Source organism: Schistocerca cancellata, chromosome 3 (assembly GCF_023864275.1).
Source record: "Schistocerca cancellata isolate TAMUIC-IGC-003103 chromosome 3, iqSchCanc2.1, whole genome shotgun sequence".
NCBI classification, from domain to species: domain Eukaryota; kingdom Metazoa; phylum Arthropoda; class Insecta; order Orthoptera; family Acrididae; genus Schistocerca; species Schistocerca cancellata.
The window spans coordinates 945,962,835-945,971,564 of record NC_064628.1 but is presented as its reverse complement, the minus strand read 5'-3'; the positions used below and the strand labels follow the sequence as shown (position 1 = coordinate 945,971,564).

General features: G+C 40.1%; 1 pseudogene; it reads right to left on the bottom strand.

The window, feature by feature from the left end:
* Nucleotides 1-7,307: 7,307 nt before the first annotated feature.
* Nucleotides 7,308-7,425, bottom strand: LOC126177307 (5S ribosomal RNA; annotated as a pseudogene).
* Between the last annotated feature and the right edge of the window lie 1,305 nt (nt 7,426-8,730).

Here is an 8,730-nt window from a genome sequence, read left to right as displayed (position 1 = left end):
CCAGTTTCTCGTCTACTTCTTGATCTGCTTACTGATCGTTACACCAGGGTCGCATCTAGGGGTGGGGGGGAGGGGTGGGGGGGGGCAAAGGGAGCAGATGCCCCTGGAGGCAGTTTGGGGAGGGGGCGGCAAATTTTGGGAGTTTTCTTTTTTTTTCTTGGGAAGAAATTCTTAGGAAGCTCCTTAATGTTGCATTCATACTATTATGGCTATCTAGCAAACAGTTCTTTGGAATGAAATGTGCAGATTAAGATGCAATACATACAGTATTAGTGTTCTTTTGAGCTCTATTACAAGTCTACGTTATTACAATGCCAATTTCTTGAAAAACCGTCCCATAACCAAAACCTGGCTGCGTCTTTGAAGTGCGATAGTTATTCGAGAAACCAGTGTTGTCGCGCTGCAGCCTTACCGCACCAGTCACGAAGTTTGCAGCAATAATCAGAATACTGACTCAAACAGTGTATTAAGCTACCTGTTCTAAGGGTCTATTCAGAATGTTAATACCATTATTAACTTATTGGAACTTCTTGCTTGAACGTAAATATTTTAATTACAATGTACATCAAGTAAGTTAAATTAAATTATTTAACTGTATTTGTAGCAGTACAAGAAGACTGAATTTCGGCCGTCGACTAACAAAAACATTTTCCGGCTTTTTATTCCTTAAATCGGCGAGCATCAGCCGAAAATTGGCTAAGATGGCAACATCGGCTGACAGGGAATTGTTTCACACTAAAGCTCTCAGACATGAGAGCCTACCCTCTCCCGTCACCATTTAATTTTGGGGCACGATGGCGTTACGTGGCATATCATTGATTTCTGTTGTACTGATCTCTGTTGTTCCTCTGTTGTGTATTTAAATTTGTTTGATAGCTTGTATAGTAATGGATGGTCGAAGACGGAGTAGTGGGGCGACATACAGAAAAACAGGAGAAGGGAAGAAGAAAAAAATAAGTGAGGTGTTATCTCAGACACGAAAATTGGATTTCTTTTTCACAAAGCCTGCTGTCAGTAAGGAAAACACAACACCGTGTAAGATTACATAATATAAATTGAATTTAGGGTAGTTTGTGTAATGGACAATGTTGTAAAGGAGACTTTTCTAAAAACACGCGTACCAATTCAAAATCGTAACTTAATCCCAATTAGAGGTCTTCAAATTATCGCTAACGACTCTATACTGGAAAATCGCCACACACTTACAATTAAAAATGGCCGCCATTCAGTAACGATGCAAGGTCATTTTTGAAGTTTTCAATTATTCAGTAATAACATAAAAAAATCAAAATATTTAAAAATCGTCAAGCAATCCTCACTGGACCACTTCATATGGATTGACTCAGGGATCAATCCCTTACAGTTACTGTAACACTACCACAATAGGGAAGGACGTAAACAAATTACTCAAAGACAGCAAATCTCTCAAGTTCAGTATGGATTATATATTTTTTGGTTTCAGGTGAAACCGAAGATCGTCCGAGTACGAAGGTAATGGACGACACTGTGAAGGAACGTGAAACAATACTTCCTGGAACGTCAGCTAGTGTTCAGCAAAAGAATGAAACTTCTGAGTTTCAGTTTGGTTTTAACGATCCTGGTACACGGCCGAAGAGTTTTTCTGACACTGAAAGATGTAACATTATAAAAATGAGAGCAGAAAAAGAACATGATCCTGACATCAGTAAGTGCTATAGAGAAGGTCGCAGTTTAAGTAAATATTGGTTTCTAAAAACATTAGAAAATAGGACAAAAGGTGGCTAGGTTATAAAGAGAGCAAAAACGCTTTATATTGTATTCCCTGCAGATTATCTTGTCACCTAGCCTCACATTCTGAATTAAAATCATTCTTAGCTAAAAAGGAAGGGATCCTTAGTTGGAAAAAGCTCAGTGAAAAATTGCCTGCCCACGAAAATTCACCAAACCATAAATTTTGTTTTTGCTCTTGGAAGGCTCTAGAGTCTTCTCTCAGAAGCGGAGGCATTGATACAGAACTGCAAGAGCAGATAAAAATAGAGGAATTTCACTGGAGAGCAGTGTTGCACTGTGTTATGGGTGCTGTAGTTTTCCTAGCAATGCAAGAAAGTCCATTTAGAGGAACAAGAGAAGTTGGTGACTTTGATGATCCACAGAGTGGGAAATTTCTAAGTACCATTGATCTTATATTACACTTTAGTGCCCCCTTCGTCTGCATATTGAACGCCACAAGAAAAGGCGGATTAGCTATTTTCCCAAACATATACAACATGAGTTCCTTGACTTGATTGCCGAAAAAATGAGACAAGACACAATTAAAGATATTTTAGATGCTACATACTTTTCATTGATGTTTGACTGCACTGCAGATATCAGCCACAACGAGCAGATGACTCAAGTAGTTCGCTATTTCAAGGCAAATGGCTCAGAGGTTGTGGAAAGTTTTGTTGACTTTTTATAGTTACAGACAAAACAGGAGAAGATCTTAGTCAAGAAATACTATAAAATATAGAACAAGATGGGTTGAACATTAAATACTGCAGAGATCAGCCTTGTGACAATGGGGCAAACATGGCTGGAAAGTACAAAACAGTACAGTCAAGTATACTTGAGAAGAATAACCTGGCCTATTTCGTACCATGTGCTGCTCACTTTTTAAATTTAGGAGAGGACATGCAGTCAACACATCTGCTGAAGCCCAAACGTTTTTTGGGACTGTCCACCATTTCTATCTATTCTTTGTGGGTTCCACATCAAGATGGGAAATCTTACAAAAACATGCACCCACAACATTAAAACTCCAGAGCAAGACCAGGTGGTCTGCAAGAGGAGAGGCATTTTAAGCAATTTATAAGCATTTTCATTGTTGTAAAGGCTCTGGAAGAAATTGAAACTTATAAATTCTCATCACCAGAAACATAAACAGAGGCAAGGTCTATTTTAAAAAATATGAGAAAACTCAAATGTATTGCCTTAACTCGTTTCTGGTATTCAATATTGAAAAAAGTAGGTCATGTTAACCAGTTTCTGCAAGAGAAGACCTTACAATTGATAAAGCTGTTCTAAACATTCAATGCCTTTTGAACTTTCTGAAAACTTCCAGAGATTCTTGTACCTCTGCAGCTATTTCTGAGGCCAAAGTGCTAATAGAAGATAATGAGGGCTCGACGGTATTCTCAGGAAAAAGGATCAGAAGAAAGAAAAATAACCGATGAGCTTTGCGATGATGAAGTATCCAAACATTCACAGGAAGATTTGTTCAGGATGTCCCTGTCAGAAATAACTGACGGAGTGATAATGGAGCCGAGTACTCGGTTTACTGCACTGGAGAACATTAGCGCAAAATTTAGTTTTCTGTGTGGAGTCCAAATTCAAGAAATGGAAGTGGAGGAATTAAAGGACAAAGTAGCAGAACTGTCTGATAACTACACAGAAGATCTAAACAAGGAAGACTTTATTTTTGAAATTGAAAGTTTCAAACACCATACCCTGATAGTAGAGAGACTTGTAAAGTGCCAGTGCATTTATAAAAATAAATTGGTAGACGGGTATCCCAACATTGCTACAGCCTTAAGAATATTAGTTACTATAACAGTTTCTGTTTCCTCTGGAGAAAGAAGTTTCAGCAACTTGAAACTAATTACAAATAATTTGAGGAGCGTCACTGCTCAACAAAGATTAGAAAATCTCAGTAAAGTCTCCATAGAGCACAAACGAGCTGCTTCCATAAACTAAGGTGTTATCATAAATGTTTTTGCAACCAAAAAAGCTCGGAAATCGAAGTTTTAAATTAATTATTGTATGAGATTTATGGTATATTCTTGTATATTTTAAATTTTTTGTGCCTCTTTTCTTTGACCTTGATTCATTTAATAAAATAAGTTAATGTTGTCAGATACTGACATTTATTTCGAAATATATTACACAAATTACTCTCAAAAATGTTTGAGTGGCGGTGAAAGAAGGGGCGGATAATTTAAGCTTTTCCCCTTCGTAAAACTCCTAACTTCGGCCGTGGTTTCATTTGATTCTCAGAGTTACTATTTTGTACTTTCAGCTGATTATTCAGGTTACTAACATGTGTTATGAGTTAATTACCAAGACCCCTAAACTGTGCCTTAAACTGAGTGTTTTATTGTTACCTTGTGTTTTAATTTGTATAGATAATATTTTAGTAGTGGTTGTGGTTAGTGTTTAACGTCCCGTCGACAACGAGGTCATTAGAGACGGAGCGCAAGCTCGGGTTAGGGAAGAATTGCGAAGGAAATCGGCCGTGCCCTTTCAAAGGAACCATCCCGGCATTTGCCTGAAACGATTTAGGGAAATCACGGAAAACCTAAATCAGGATGGCCGGAGACGGGATTGAACCGTCGTCCTCCCGAATGCGAGTCCAGTGTGCTAACCACTGCGCCACCTCGCTCGGTAGATAATATTTTAACGCATCAATACTGGTCAAAGGTTTTTCGCTGTTTTACTCTACCATATCTCCATACTCTAATTCTAGCTCATGCTACTCAATCGGTTCTGTTTCTATTTGTGACGAATTGAACACATCGACAGATTCATTCTCATATCTGCTATCTTGTACCTAATCTTTCTCACTTGTTCCGTCCTTTAGTCCCTGTTATCTTTGTGACAGGCTAATCATCTGAATCTGATCATTTATACGTGTGGTACGAAACTACGAAACCCAACTGCCGTTCCGTAGCTTCGGTAACTGCTATCGCGCTCCTTCATGTTTCCTGGTACACCATGTACTGTGTCGTTCTGTTCGCTTTGATCTACTACTGTTCTTGTATCCATTTAAGACTGAATATGAATCACAGTTTTATTTCTAAGCTCCCGTAATATTTGTTGTAATCTGTTTTGCTGAATTTACTGCATGTCTGTGCCGCTGGACATTCAGTGCTCGTAATACATTTGTTTCACGCTTAGTACATATGCTATCGTCCGTATTTTCGTATTTTACTGTGTAAGAAACTAACGAATATACTGTCACATGGGGCCCCATGCAATACCCTTCCTCGAAAAACACCAGTTAGTCTCGTCAGGTAAAAAGGAACGTATAATGCTACGGCTACTATTAACGTGGTAATATACCGATAACGTCTCTCCTGTGAAAGTATTTCGCTTTTCTGACGGTGACCGTGTGTAGTGATAAGGATGGGACTAATTTCGTTCCCCTAAAGGTTTCCAGTGAAAGGAAACAGTAGCAAGATAAATGGGAATCGAAACAAAGTTATCTTACTAATTAAGTGGACTGCAGTTACATGGAAAGGTACGGTCGCCAGCCTAATTAGGCAGAGTTGTACACAGTACAAGCATCGTTCATAAAGAAAGTTAACTATGTGGGTTGACTTTACTTCATATGAAATTTCTGTTTTGCTGATAATACACAAGACACTATCACAATTTAGCAAGTAATGTACCAGTAATTTGACTTGAGCTACACACGAGTAGTATTAATACGTTTAGGTAACTACAGGCTCTCAATAATACTTACTATCAGTGCATTACAATAGAAACCTAGTGATAATTGTAGGTAAATGATTAGTAATGAAGGAGCACTAAGGACTTGGACAAGATTTCTTTTGTTAGTTTACTTACAGGAAACTACTAGTAATGAAATAGTCACGAAGAAGTTTTTTTATTTTGTACTGATTAGTTTTGCATGCTTAAGGAACATTCAATTCCTTACATATAGCTCATGTGGAACATGTGAGAACTGAATCTAGTATAATTTGAATATCTGTAGCCAGCTGCTTATTCTTTATTGTTGTTATTGTAATGTAACATGTAAATATGGCTCAGCTATTATCATGGGGACCCAGACTCTAATTTATTGGTAGATTCAGATCGTGGTTGAACAGTTTAGTAAGAATACTGATTGATAACACTGTTAACTAAGCAACACACGAAATTGTACACGCTATTATTAAAAAAAAATTAACTGAATGATTTAACTGTCCATTTATGAACATTACTTGTAACATTTCAAAACTTATGCTCACGAAATAACTATGTACTTTGCAACTCGACAAACTTTATTAAATAAGGAAGATAATTGCCCTTCAGCTCAGTACAATAGAATACTCGGATCCATCGTAGCACATGGTGTAGGACCCTGTCTAGCTAAGTGGCTCAACACAAAATTTACGGGCCACGCACTTATTGTTGAAACCAAAACCATATAACTGGTTCATGCAATTATGCATACTTAACTGATAATTTGAGATGAAGGAGGTGACAGCGTCGATCTCGTGTTCTATTCAAAAAAGGCGGCAAAAGTATCCATGGCTCTTCGTGTGTAGCAAGCTCCGAAAATTCTCTTCTTAGCGCCGAATTTCGTAATAGAGAGCTGACCAAATTATGCCATGAATAAGAAGCCGCACTGCTGCCGCATCCGAGGCTATGTTACATAATCGTGCAGTTCGTTCGCCTCTTTCAGTTCATAAGTTGCGCACTCTTTGCCTGCTAGCCACGGACTGACTCATGTCACAAAGGGGCTTTTCAGTTTGACCACTAGATTCACCTTTTCTGTTCACGCCTGCCTTGTTCCATTGCTGAGGGATTTTGCTCCAAAATTTAAATGATTAAAAATTTCCCTGTTCTTAATTTCCCTATACATGCAGCAGCATAATGCAACATTTTCATTATTTTCCAGCACCTTACTTTTGACATTAAATTCATAGATTAATTCCAATTACATAAATTATCGTAAATAATGAATAAAGCGTTTGTATCTGTGTTCCATCACAGGACATGGTTGTACAGAAGTCAGATTTAGTGAAGATAGACAGTGAAGTTAGTTAAGACCATTATAGGTAATATCGATAATAGTGTTATAGCGTGTCTCCAAACAATGTCCGTAGACATCGCTTATTCGATGGCAGCGATTACTGCCGACGATAGATAGGATCTGGCGTCTCATCGCTACCGTTTGGGTGCAGAGAGAAGAAAGTTGGACTACAAATCCCGCTTAAAACTCCCCTTCCGCCATGTCGAAGCTGGTATCTGCACGCTTTATGACCTGTGATACTGGACTCGAAAAATGGTTCAAATGGCTCTGAGCACTATGGGACTTAACATCTGAGGTCATCAGTCCCCTAAACTTAAACGAAACTCTTCCCGAAAAGGCCATGAAGGCCCAACGGTACCAACCGGCCGCCGCATCATCCTCAGGCACAGGCGTCACTGGATACGGATATGGAGGGTCATGTGGTCAGCACACACCGCTCTCCTGGCCGTATGTCAGTTTCCGAGACCGGAGCCGCTACTTCCCAGTCAAGTAGCTCCTCAGTTTGACTCACAAGAGCTGAGTGCACCCCGCTTGCCAACAGCGCTCGGCAGACCGGATGGTCACCCATCCAAGTGCTAGCCTAGACCGACAGCGCTTAACTTCGGTGATCTGATGGAAACCGGTGTTACCACTGCGGCAAGGCCGTTGGCCATCAGTCCCCTAGAACTTAGAAATGCTTAAACTGAACTAATCGAAGGACATCACACACATCCATGCCTGATGCAGGATTCGAACCTGCGACCGTATCAGTCGCACGGTTTCGGGCTGAAGCGCATAGAACCGCTCGGCCACCGTGGCCGGCTACTGGACTCAGTCATGACCCAAGCCGATATTGCATGTTTTGACATTTGCCACCAGCGTCGAAGGAAAATGTTATGATCTTAAACTTCAGACAGGCAACTTACCCAGCTCGTTGAGAGATGCTGTTTCCTCGAACCAGTATTGTACTGCACGTATCTCAATAGTTACCGGAGCGTCACCCTAACGCCCTGTGTAGAAAAGAACGTGGAGCATATAAGTGACCATCGCGTGGTCTGGTTGTTAACTATCATACAACTCATTAGCTGCTCTCAGTGTGGATTCAGGAGATTTTGATACCCTGTCGACAACCTGACCTTACTACAGGCGATTATGCAGCAGACGTTCCTACACAGATATCACTGTCTCTGCATATCATTGACATCAGTAAGGCGTATGACACTACTTGGAGACAATTTTCTAGAGCTACTCCAACAATGAAACTTTTGCGGTCACCTCCTCTTCTTCATATGGTCTTTCCTGCCTATGCGCTCTTTTAGGTCCAGAGTTGGTGACTACCTGTCGGATCACTTCAAGAAGAGAACGATGTTCCTCAAGAAAGTGATTTAAGTGTTACTCTCTTTGCCATAACAGTAAACTATATCACGTCTACAGCAAGAGGTCCTGTATAATGCTCCTTACATTTGGACGATTTTGGGGTTTTGTGTTCTTTCTCCAGTGTTGCCACAGCAAATCGTCGGTTGCAAAATACAGTGACGAGGCAAGAGCAGTGGGCTGCAGAGACTGATTCTACGCTTTCTGTAGAGGTGATGTATGTTCATTTTTATTCTTTGTCATTGTTATTTTAATTTATCTGAATAGTGTATGTGTAATACCATTCTCCCTTTTTAAAGAGTCCAGGCTGTTTTTGGTTCTCTTTTTGACTCCAAACTTTCGTGGATACTACATCGGAAGGACCTGAAGGCAACGTCCCAGAAGGGACTTAACGTTTTGAAGTATCTTAGCCACAGGTCTTGGCGAGAAAACAGGGCGCGTCTGCTCCAGTTTTATAAGCCTTTTGTGTATTCATGACTCCACTATGGATGCTCAGTGTACAAGACACTGAGACCTTCCTAAATGAAGATTTTTGACGCCATCCACCCTGAGGTGATGAGGCTGGCGGCTGGTGGTTACAGGACCAGTCCGATATCCAGCCT